Source organism: Mesoplodon densirostris, chromosome 2, assembly GCF_025265405.1.
Source record: "Mesoplodon densirostris isolate mMesDen1 chromosome 2, mMesDen1 primary haplotype, whole genome shotgun sequence".
NCBI lineage: Eukaryota > Metazoa > Chordata > Mammalia > Artiodactyla > Ziphiidae > Mesoplodon > Mesoplodon densirostris.
The window spans coordinates 80,578,025-80,590,897 of record NC_082662.1 but is presented as its reverse complement, the minus strand read 5'-3'; the positions used below and the strand labels follow the sequence as shown (position 1 = coordinate 80,590,897).

Sequence of the window (12,873 nt, the reverse complement as noted above, 5' to 3'; positions counted from 1 at the left end):
TTGTTGAGAAAGATTATCCTGTCTGATAAGTGGTTGCAAAGCATGGCATAGTGAAACAGACTTCCCTGGTTCACATCCAGGATCTACCACTTACTCATATATGAATGTGAGCAATCCCCCAGTCTTCCTGAACTTCGCCTTCCATATGTGCAAAAAATGGGTATTATAAGCCCAAACTTGCAAGGTTCTTATGAAAAAACAGTTAGGTCAGGTATGTAATGCATGTTTCACAGTGCTCAGCATAATGTAGACTCTCAGTGTATGATAAACATTGCTTGAATTTTATTTTTATGGAAATAAAATTTTGGAGGCTGGTGATATCTGTTGTTTCTGCAGTACCATCATAAAAGATTATGGTGGAGGAAGCCCTCTGTGGTCCACTAAACCCTAGAAGTACAGAAGTCCCATCAGCCTTCTGCTAATGACATATGCTTCCATTAACCCTGAGGCAGAAAATGAATTTGTGATCTTATTTCTACAGAGAGACTTTCTGGTTTGCAGGTTGCCATGACATCTGGACCCATCATGTTCGTTCCCGTGTGTTTGGTGGAAAACAAGAAAGAGCAACTGTCTGTGAACCAGGAAGACTTAAAGATTCTTTACAAGATTTCTCAACCTGTAGTGGTTGTGGCTATTGTTGGGCTATATAGTACAGGGAAATCCTACTTGATGAACTGTCTTGCAAGGGAAAAGCTTGGTGAGTGAAGTCCTGTGACAGAGGCTATTTGTGTGACTCCAGCTGAATCTCAGCTTCTCACCACTCCTCTAGGGGCACATGAAGAGAGACTCCCAATTTCTTATTAAATACACCATCTAATTCTAATTCTCACCAGCAAAATTGCAACCTGAACTTTTTCAGTCACCAATCCTTACTCCCATGTTTCTGCTTCCTATAAAAGGAAAATCTCCTGTACTAGAGCTCTCAAAGCTATCTTTTCTAACCTTCCAGGCATTGAGCACTTGCAGTTAGTCTCCCACATCGTATTTTGCTTTCTCTACTGGAGTAACATGCTTGAATATCTATCACTTTAAAAAAAATTCTCCCTGGACTCTATTCTCATCATGACCACCACCCCATTTTTATCTTTTTACTTTTCTTCAAGCAAAAATATATAGTCTCAATTTGTTTTTCCCACTTCTTCTCTCATCTCTCTCTTCAACTGACTCCCTTCTGGTTTTAACCCCAACAGTTCACTGAATGTTCTTGTTATATTTACCAGTGACCACCATTTTATCTGATTAGTCCCCTGTTTGGCATCATATCTCATAGTTGACTTACCTCCTGCTCCTAGAAATTCTTTCCTTCCTTGGCTTACGAGGCACTATGCTCTTCTGGGTTTCTTCCTAGCTCTGTGTTTAATTTTCTTCAGTCTCTTTACCAACCTCTGACTTTTCTTCTAGCCGTCTGAATTGTAGGTCCTTCCAGGACTTGGCCCTGGGATCTTTTCTCTGTTCTATTTATACTCTCAAAATTATCTCATTCAATCTCTGGACTTTAAATGTCACTTTTATTCTGACACCTCTCAAATAGATATTCCTTGCTTTAATATCTCTTCTGAAATTCGGACACATAAATAGAAAAATCACTTGATTTTTTCTTTTGGAAAGTTATCCACTTAAAGCTGCCATTTTCACCATAAAAGTCTTGATCAATCTCTCCTCCTAAACACACTTTCTGCTTTCTTATTCCTCTTCTTCTCAATAGTGTACCACCAACCTCCCAGTCTCAAGTCCCAAAACTTACATCCCTCCCTTGTTTATTTCCCATATCCAATTTGTATACCAGTCCTCTTGTTACTCTTGCTAAATATATCTTGAATCTGTCTCTTTCTCTCAATTTTTATTTTACTATCCTAGACTGTCACCCTCATCTTTTGCCTGAAACTTCTTTTATCTGAAGTGTCCTCTTTGCTTCTACTTTGACCCTCTCTAACAACAATTAAAGAACAACAATCTTTAATCTGGTTGCTTTTAATACTTCCTTAAGCTTGCATTATATCTTTATGAAATCCATACTCCTCAGAAGCCCACTCTGACCCTAATCTTTCCTATTTCTCCTAACTTATCTTTTTTTACATTTATTTTTTATTGAAGTATAGTTAATTTACAATGTTGTATTAGTTTCTGTTGTACAGCAAAGTGATTCAGTTTTATATATACATTCTTTTTCATATTCTTTTCCATTATGGTTTATTACAGGATATTGAATATAGTTCCCTGTGCTATACAGTAAGACCTTGTTTTTTATCCATTCTACATATAATAGTTTGCATCTGCTAGCCCCAAACTCCCAATCCATCCTTCCCCACCCCTTTCCCTCTTGGTATCTATGTCTGTATCTATGTCTATGAGTCTGCTACTATTTTATAGATAAGTTCATAAGTTCATTTGTGTCATATTGTAGATTCTACATATAAGTGATATATGGTATTTGTCTTTCTTTTTCTGACTTCTTTCACTTAATATGATAATCTCTCAGGCAATTCATGTTGCTGCAAATGCATTATTTCATTCTTTTTTATGGCTGAGTAGTATTTCATTTTATATATGTATATACATACACACACATTATATATATACATACACTTTATAATGTATATACATTATACATCATTATATATATACATACATATATATGTATGTATGTGTGTATGTGTGTGTGTGTGTGTGTGTGTGTGTGTGTGTGTGTGTATATATATATATATATATATATGACCCTAAGAATGACTCATGGATCTTTGCCCTGGCCGTGCTTCTGAGCAGCACTTTAGTCTACAACAGCATGAGCACCATCAATAATGATGCATTGGAGAAACTGCAGTATCCTTACCAGTTTTACTGAGAAATTGATGAGAATGGAGACCAAACTGGATTTCCCTTCCCTGTGGCCAAGTTGCCTTTGGTGGAGCAGTGGGGACCCATGGCAAAAAATAGTATTTACAATAATTTTTATGAGGAAAATGTGGGAATTGTGGGTAGAAAATTCCATTTCCTTAACCAAGTCCTAGTTATGTGACAGAGTTCACAGAACTCATCAGGGCCAAATCCTCTCCCAAAACGGGTGGAGTAGAAGATTCCACAGAGTTTGTGAGTTTCTTTCCAGACTTTATCTGGACTGTATGGGATTTTACCCTGGAGCTGAACTTACATGGTCATCCTATCACAGAAGATGAGTACCTGGAGAATGCCTTGAAACTGATTCCAGGTATCAGAGCATGACCTTGGTAGTGGGTGGTCCAATAGAGGGTGGGATCTAGGAAACACTGTCCATCATCTCAGGAGTTGCATTTATATTTGAGACTAGATCAAGGCCCATAGAAATGGTGACTGAGACCTAGGTTGTTATTCCTTGATAAGTTCTAGTGACTACAGTTAAACTCACCCAAGAAGAATAGGGCTTAACAAAATGAAATTATTCAAAACTAATTTGCACTTAATTTGTACCTTAACATTTGGATACAATGGGTACCAAAACTTTTCAAAGACCAGATGCTTGCTTTCCTTATTATGCTTCTCCCTTTTTCAGTTGAGGAAAACAATGAATTATATATAATTGTTAGGCATAAAATCACAATGAAGAATATATTTCCGTTAGTTTGTACACTTCTCAAGGAGAGTTATAACTTTCTAGAGTATGGATAATTGTATCTTCTACAAAAAGTGACTTTAAACCCTAAAAAAACTGACGATCTACTTTCAATCTATACTTTTCATTATTTCTGTTAACAGCCAGATCCTTCATTTTACTTTCCTCATCATATCATTCTTTTTTTTATTCTAACATACTTATTCACTCGGTCACTATTTTAAATTAATACATTATTTTAGGTGGGTGAGTACTTGACAAAAGCAGAGTGTTTATGGAGTAGTGCTAAGTTCTTCAAATTACATTTAGGTTCCTTTTAGTCTTCAGAGTTTGTACCAAAAATAGCTAGTCTTATTTGTATTATGTGAATTCAATCAATGAAGTTTTCCTTAACTGAACAAGGTATCTATTTCCTATGTTAATCATTACTCCATTACCTTTTCTTTTCTTTTTTCTTTCTTTTTTTTTTTTTTTTGTGGTACGTGGGACTCTCACTGTTGTGGCCTCTCCCGTTGCAGAGCACAGGCTCTGGATGCGCAGGCTCAGCGGCCATGGCTCACGGGCGTAGGCGCTCCGTGGCATGTGGGATCTTCCCAGACCGGGTCACAAACCCGTGTCTCCTGCATCAGCAGGTGGACTCTCAACCACTGTGCCACCAGGGAAGCCCTACTCCATTATCTTTGTTTGTAGTTCTTCTTCATTTTGTTCCTATAGTTTACTTCCAAGGTGGGCTGGAGTAGACCGGAAATTGATATTTGGTCATCATTCATTACATCACTTATTCGATAAAAATCTAATGAACTGGGTACCATGTTTGTTTCTGTGCAAACAAGCCTTAAGTTTCTTTACTTGGAGAGACTGTTTCCTAAAATTTCTTTCCAGTGATATGTCATTCATGTGAATCTCATTTTCAATTTATATGAATATGTTAGAGGAGTTCTATGAGCATAGAAGATTCCAAACATCAAAAATCCATAGTCATAAAAATCTTTAGCTGCATTATCCCAAGACTGTGCTGTTTTCTCCCTTCCTCAGGTCAGAATCCCAAAGTTAAAAATTCCAACATATCTAAGGAGTGTATCAGGCAATTTTTTCCAAAATGGAAGTGTTTTTTCTCTGACCGGCCAATACATGAAAAGGAATTCCTAGCCCATATTGAGGAGGTTTTGGAAAACCAACTGGATCCTAAATTCAAGGAACAATTGAATAATTTCTGTTCTTATATCTTCACCCATGCAAGGCCCAAGACCCTCAGGGAAGGGGTGAAGGTCACTGGGAATCATGAGTCTCCTTTTCTAAAATTATATTTCTGATGGCCTGATATGTGTTGACTATTTATTTATAGTATGTGTTCTTCAGTAGTTTTGTTTCATTGTGTATAGAAGTGTGTATTTATAAAAAAATAGTAATGCCCCAGAGAGAGATGTGTATGTGTTTTAGAAATTCTCTCTCATCATTGGATTAACAAATTCCTTTCCAAAACCCCTTGTCACTGCTATCTGGGGTTCCTGAATTTAAGAAGAATCCTACTGTTGATGATAAAATCACTAACTGGGTATACAAACAGAGTACATTATCTTCTCGGGTTAGTCCTATACGTCTTTTTCTTGAGGAGACTTCTTAAGAGTTTAAACCAGTCCAAAATAACTATTAGTTTCTGAGTTCCTGAAAATCCATGAGAAGTTTAGGAATTAGGAATAAATATTATTTTAATTATCCTGCCGAATCTATCTGTGAAGTCTGTATTTTTCTTTTAATTTGTGTTAAAGTGAAATAAATTTTCTCAGACAATTATGTTAGATGAAGATAGATATTTAACATTTTTTAATGTTATGGCTTGGAGAATAATAAAGAGTAAATGTGAAAATGAAGGTGATGATAGTAGAAATAAGTAGGTGTGTGTGAGTGTGTGTGTGTGGTTTTAGAATCGTAATTTCAGAATCTTGGATCTCATTGAGTAAGAAATTGGTATTTATCAATATTTCCTGCTTTATTCAGGGCTGGGGATTCTGGTGGTAACCTATGTGGATGCCATTAATACTGGAACAGTTCCTTGTTTGGAGAATACAGTGACACCTCTGGCCCAGCTGGAGAACCCAGCAGCCGTGCAGAAGGCAGCCAACCACTGCAGTGAGCAGATGACCCAGAGACTGAGCTTCCCCACAGACACGCTCCAGAAGCTGCTGGAGGTGCACACAGCTTGTGAGAGGGAAATCATTGCAGTCTTCATGGGGCGCTCCTTCAAGGATTACCGACAGAAGTTCCAGAAGAAGCTCATGGTACTTTGTCTTAGCATGTGTCCTTCTTGATTCTTGCCCTTCTGGAATGATGTCTGGAGTTTATCTGCTATTCAGGGAAAAACAGTCTGGATTCTCATGAGAGAATGTTAGAGGACTATATTTCCTTTTTTATCTTTAAAGCTAGGGAAATTTTTCAGGACCTGTCTGATCTCTCAAGCAGCAGCAACATTGATTTCTCCTTTAGTGAATTGTGGCATGGTTCCAGAACTCCCCTAAGTCATTCCTGATCTAGATATAATCACTCCTATCCCTAGATACTTGATTTCCTTGGTCAAACTCTCTTAACAAAGATCCTTCTTTATATTTACTTTCTTCTTTAGTTGTCTTATTGTTTTAATGAAGATAGAGCCACAGGATGCTACAGTTACTAAGAACGATAGAGAATAGATAATTCAACCTCAGCATTTCACACATGAAGAACCTGAGGCCCAGGGACATTAAGAAAGTTTTCCATAGTCTTGCAGAGATTTCAGAGTTGAGAGTAAATCTCTGTATTCTGGCTACATTGCTTGTGTTTCTACACTAGAATGCTTTTCTCACAAGGACCGCAGTTGGACCAATCTTTCTACCAGATTCCTTGGAAATCTATCTCCTCTGTTCCTTGCTTCTGGTGACATCCCTCTACGTTTCCCTGCAGGAAATCATAAAGAACAAGAAGGAGGGTTTCTTGCCGCAGAATTAAGAGGCATCTGTCAAATACTGCCAGGCTAAACTTGATCAGTTTTCAAAGGCCCTAATGGAAAGTATTTCAGCAGGAACTTTCTCTGTTCCTGGAGGGTACAAACTCTACAGGAAAGCAAAGGAAAGGTTTGAATGGGATTATTGCCAAGTACCCAGGAAAGAAGTGAAGGTGAGGGATAAGGGGAGCATGGGGAGCCTACATAATAGAGTCAAGGGGGTTTCCTGAGAATCTGAGAGCACAGCACCAGGTGTGGGTAATGAGAGAACATGGGCATATCATGACAGCTTTAGCTCTCAAGGCCCATTACATGCTATTTATCCCTGAGGAGGAATGTCCAGTCCCCAAAAACAAGTATGGATTTCTAAAATCCACCAGAGACAGCACAGAAGTTATTCATTTTCTTTATCCAAAAACATGACATTTAATGTGCCACATGCTGAGGATTTATGATGCAAAGTCAGAATCTTTGTACTCAAGGCTAATTAAAGTGAGAGAGGAAGCCAAATAAATAGACAATTGTATATGGAGGAATAACGCTTATGAAACTGTGATCCTGGGCTGCACTGGTGGTGGTAATAAACATCATAATAACAATACAAAGAATATATATCGAACTGTTATTGCCTATAGGTATAATGTTAAGCTCTTTCTCTAGAGATTTAAATTTAATCCTCCAAAAGTTGTTCTGAAGCATCTACTCTTATTACCCACATTTTATATATGTGAACTAGGAGGCACAGGATGGTTAAATAACTCGCCTAAATTTACACACTAGCAAGTGGTAGGAGAGAACGGCTGCATAGATTAGAGTCTGACTTTCACATTGGCACATAGTCTAGGAAAATTTCCTGAAAAAGAGGGGGATGTAAGTTGAAATATTTGTACATGTTGTTCAGGTTGAGATGTTATCCAAAGGGAAGAGCCCCAGGTAAACATGCAAATATATGAGACTGTGGGTTTGTACAACTGTGTTTAGTTCTGACTGCTTGATATCTGGAGCAGATGGAAGGAAGTAGCACTGGGCAGGGAACTGGAGAGAGATAGGGAGAGTCTCTGGTGACAATAGGGAGCTTGAATGCTTTGTAGGAGGATCCTGGAGCATTTTAAGCAGAAAGTAAAAAATGACATGGATGGACTTGTTTGTACAGAACAAGTCTCCTCAGTAGGAATCTAAAGTGCTTTGGTCCTTCTTAATTCCTCAGGCATATGAGGTGCTCCAGAGCTTCCTGCAGTCTCAGGTGGCAACTGAGAAATCCATTCTGCAAGCAGATGAAGCCCTGACCTATAGGGAGAAGGCCATAGCAGGTATGGGGCAGGGCTTAACTCTTAGCAGGGTTGGGATGTTCCTGCAATGCCCGCTGACAGATTGAATGAAGACCTTTCCAAAATAACAAGCTTCCAATTCTTTTGTGGAATACACTCTCACTAAATCTGAAAATAACAGAGTTGTGGTTGGACATCAGCCAGACGGTCAAGGCCCTTCCCATCATATTCTCAAACCTGCTCTTGATGGTGTGGCACCAGGTGAATTCAGAGATTTCTCACCCTCTTTTTCAAATTTGATTTGATCTCTGATCCCAAGAAGGTAGAATTTGAGCCTGATCAGCTACTTTCTTCTTTTTCTGAAACCTTAATGGGGCAGAGGAGTGAGCCAGGGAGGAGGCGGCTGAGAAGGAAGAGGAATTGCTAAGACAGAAACACTGGGAGCAGCAACAGCAGATGGAGGCTCAAGAGAGAAGCCTCAGGGAAACATAATCTGACTGAGAGAGAAGCTGGAGAGGGAAAGAGAAAATCTTCTGAGAGAGCAGGAAAGGATCCTGGAGCACAGGCTGAAGGTAAGTCTGGCATGGCCTCACTAGTTCCTGACAGTCATTGACCTGGCACATCAGGAAGGAATGGGTGAAAGTTAAAGCAAAATTAAAAAAAAAAAAAAAAGCACTACTGCCATTTACTGCATTTGATTCACTCAAAGTTTTGAATCCTGGCTTTTCAAAAGATCTTTGAATTCTGCTCCACACTGAGACCCTGGAGAGTCCAGGATGACCTTGGCCCCTCCAAGTCCTTGAAGAAAATAAATAACCTCACCAAGATTTTAGATTCTCTATAGCTGAGATTCTAGGGAGATCCCATGGAGCCCAAATTATTCAGGGTTTCATGGATTATCAAGTAGCTATTCCATCTAGGTGTTTTTAATATTAGCGGCAATTGGGTGTTTTGCTAAGATCATTGTCAATGGTCAGGAACCCTACTAGCACCAAAGACCCTGATTTGGGTCTATGCTGACCTAAAACTATCTGATATGTCCAGACATAGAAGTGTGGGGAACTGACACCTTATAAACTTGCTGTAGTTTTCTCCAGGCGTGGATAGCTTGCCTGTGTTACCACATAGAATTGGGGGAATTCTCTTTCCCATCTAGAAGTGTTTATATGGGATTTCTTGATCAGCTTATAAGTTCCCATTATTTTCACGATATGGGTGACCATGCCATCCCAAATGGGACTGATAATTTGTGCAAGTGAACTAATAGCTCTCTCCCAACCCTAAGTTTTGGTTGGAACATATGATTGCATTTGTCCTCATGCCTGACTTAGAACCCTAGCAAAACCCTAATTGTGTATAAATATCAGTAAGGTTGGGAACTATCCTTCCTCTCACTGTCCAGGTCTAAACCAGAAGATATTCTTTGCTTCAAATATTGTCCTTTGATGATCTAATAAGAGAGAATAATTATATGTGTCAAACAGAGACAATTTAACACAGTTCTTAAATATAAAATCTGACTCTTGAAAAAATGGGGATTTTCAAAGTTTCGCTTTTTCCTCTGCCCACAATCCTTTGTTTTAGGTTCAAAACGATCTGCTTACTGAAGGATTTAGTAATGAATCTGAGCAGATGAAAGAAGAGATGAATCATCTAAGAAAAATAATTGAGAATAATAAAAAGGATAAGACTCCCTGGATTGCACGGACCTTGGACACACTTTCCACTAAAGCAACTGCAATTCTGTCTGTTCCTGCTAAACTAATTGGTCAGGGTCTGAAGGGCCTGAACTCACTGTTTAAATAGGATTAGCTTTTATTTTAAGGAAATTATAGAATGTGGATATATGCTCTGCCCTATTTTTGGCATGTATGTTTTTTAGTTTCACTCAGAAATCTTTAAACATAAAAAGTGCCTACTAGGGCTTCCCTGGTGGCGCAGTGGTTGAGAGTCTGCCTGCCAATGCAGTGGACACGGGTTCGTGTCCCAGTCCGGGAAGATCCCACATGCCGTGGAGTGGCTGGGCCTGTGAGCCATGGCCGCTGAGTCTGCACGTCCGGAGCCTGTGCTCCGCAATGGGAGAGGCCACAACAGTGAGAGGCCCACGTACCGCCAAAAAAAAAAAAAAAAAAAAGTGCCTACTAGAGGATATCACTGCCTGACACACTTTAGATAGATTAAATGTTGGTTTTATTAGTTAGTTTAAAGGGAAAAACAAATAACTTTATAACAAGGCCAATAACTTTGGACTATAGACCAAATCTGCCCTGCTATTTTTGTAAGTAAAATTTTATTGGCACAATACCACACTCATTCATTTGCATATTGTCTCTGGCTGCTTTCATGGCACAACATCTGCAGAGTTGAATAGTTGCAACAAACACTGTTTGACCCATAAAATAGAAAGTATTTCCTCTTGGGTCCTTTACAGAAAAAGTTTGCCACTTGCTGTTTTAGGAGAAAGAGACTAAATTTGCAATAGAGGTAAAAATTACCTTGAAAAAACATGTCAAGAATGACACTGAAAGTCACAAAAGAATTATATAATTTATACATATTAAAGTCAATTCTCCTCTAATTCACTTATAAATTTAATGTGTTCTGTGGTAAATCTATGTTTTTATAAAGAGAGGTAGGCTACTACCTTTCTACATGTTTAAATGGAAATGCTTAACATACTTTTAAAAATTGTCAGGATAATACAGAAGAAAAGTAAAGAAGAGGAGCCATATCTGCTCCATATGAAAACCTGTTCTAGAGCTGGGTTCATCAGACCAGTGCAGCTCTGTGTTCTAACAATACAGACAAAGTTATAGAACAATTTACCTAGTCTAGAGATAGAGACAAACACTTCCAGAAACTATTTATCTTAAATGTTTTATTTGATATCAGTGGGAAATAATGAACTGTTGAATAAATTGTCTAAGGCAACTTGACAGACACCTAGAGAAAACAGAGATTAGACATCATATATATATATGTATATATTATGGCAACATATATATATATATATATATATATTATGGTAAAGAAATTCCAGATTTCCTATAGATTTAAACATGAAGATTGAAATCATAAAATTTGGAAATTGCAAATAATTTTTAAAAATCTTGGAATGTGGTAGTCCTTTCTAAGCAAGACACCAAGCCCAGAAGATATAAGATACATACAAAAGCACATAAAACTGAAATAAATCCTTTATGTCAAGAAAACAAAGTCAAAGGACAAACAGCTGTCTGAAAATATATTTCCAGCTTTTATCATAGGAAAAGCTAGTTTATTTAAGTAATATGAAAGAGATATGTGAGTAGAAGTTCACAGAAAATAAATAAAACATATTCCAACTTATTCATGATTAGTGAAATGAAACTGAAGCTACCAGATATAATCTTTCACTTCTCAGATTGACAAAGGTCAAAAAATCTGATAGCAAGTTATGTTAGAAAGGTATGGAAAGAAGAGCTATCTCATATGGGAGTATAAATTATACAATTTCTATTGAGAATTTGTCTTAATATTTCTTACATTTTAATGTATTTATGACTTGATATAGCATGTTCACTTTTAGGAAAATACATGTGCACAATTATACACATACACACACACACATACAAAAATGAGATCCATTGTGGTATTGCTTTTAATAAAAAGTGGTAATATAAATACAAAGTTAGCAATACATGTAGTTAATTCTAGGTCACCATTAAATAATTTGACAATGGAGTTTACATATACTACTATAGAACAATCTTCAAGATATATCTTAAGGTTAAAAAATGAGGTGTCAAACCATGTGTATAGTGTAGTTTTTGTGGAAAAAGAGAGGAAGTCATGAAAACTAGTAACATTCTTTCTGGGGAAAACTGGGTGGGATCAGGAGGAGGAAGGATACATAGCTTGTATTGTATATCCTATATTTGAAATTTTGTAAAGAAAGCTTAATACTCATAAATAAAAAAGAATTTATAAAATAATACTAATAATCAATACTAATCTGATGTGAAACTGACCACTAGATGATAAATTGCTCTTTGCTCCAAGAAATGACATCAGCCAGTTCAGTGAAGGGTTTAAGACAGAATCAGAGGACTGGAAAGCACAAAATTTGCACCCTAATCTTCTTTTCATTTTGACCTTGGTTCTTTAATCCCTATATTCATTTCAAAACTAAGGTAAAAAGTTTCTGGTGATCTTTGAACTCTCACTTAGAGTGGCCTCCATTTTCTATCTCTGAAGTGGAACTTTAAAGTGTTAGAATGAAAACTAGCCAAAAACAAGAAAGTGCACTGGTGAGAGGGATCCTGTCATCCTTGAACTATTCCATGCTGACCTCTCTGCAGTATGTCAGGGCAGGTGGGATGACATGCCACTGAAGAACAGTACTCCTGGTGGTGTTGACCAAGAGATATGAGAGATGAGAGACCATGTCACATGGAGGTCACGTGTTGGTTCCTACACATCAGAAGCCAAGTGGAAGCAGTGATAGTTGAGTAACAAGGTTGGAGTGACAGCCTGCTAGGCCTGATCATAGAGAACTCAGAAGATGATGAATAGAACATGGTCAAGTGAGACAGGGAGGAAAAAAATCAATGGAGTCAAGGATGGTTTAGGAGGAGGCTATGGATTTATATAGCCCCAGTTAAGTTTTCCAATACCTAGCCTTGATCTGAGCCAGTTTCAGACCAGGAACCCATCATCTGGAGGAGATCTGGGTCCTCGGGAAGAAGGATCCTGAGATTCCAGGACAAGAAAAATGAAAACAAGTCTTTCTGCCCTCCCTCTGGGGGACCACTGACCATTTACTCAAGTACATATGCACTCGGAAAATGGAACTACCCACACATTTAAGGACTCTTGACTCAGGATCCAATTTGGCATTGATACCCAATACCAGAAAGATTTACACACCCCCTGTTAAAGTAGGGGCATATGGATTTAGGTAATAACCAGAGTCCTTGTCCAGGCACAATTAAATTGTGTCTAGTAATTATTTTCAGGTAGATAGTAAAGTTCATCTGAGGGCAGAGACCATTTTTCTGCTC

General features: G+C 38.0%; 1 pseudogene; it reads left to right on the top strand.

The window, feature by feature from the left end:
* The first annotated feature begins 507 nt into the window (after nucleotides 1-507).
* Nucleotides 508-9,637, top strand: LOC132480773 (guanylate-binding protein 6-like; annotated as a pseudogene).
* Nucleotides 9,638-12,873: the final 3,236 nt, after the last annotated feature.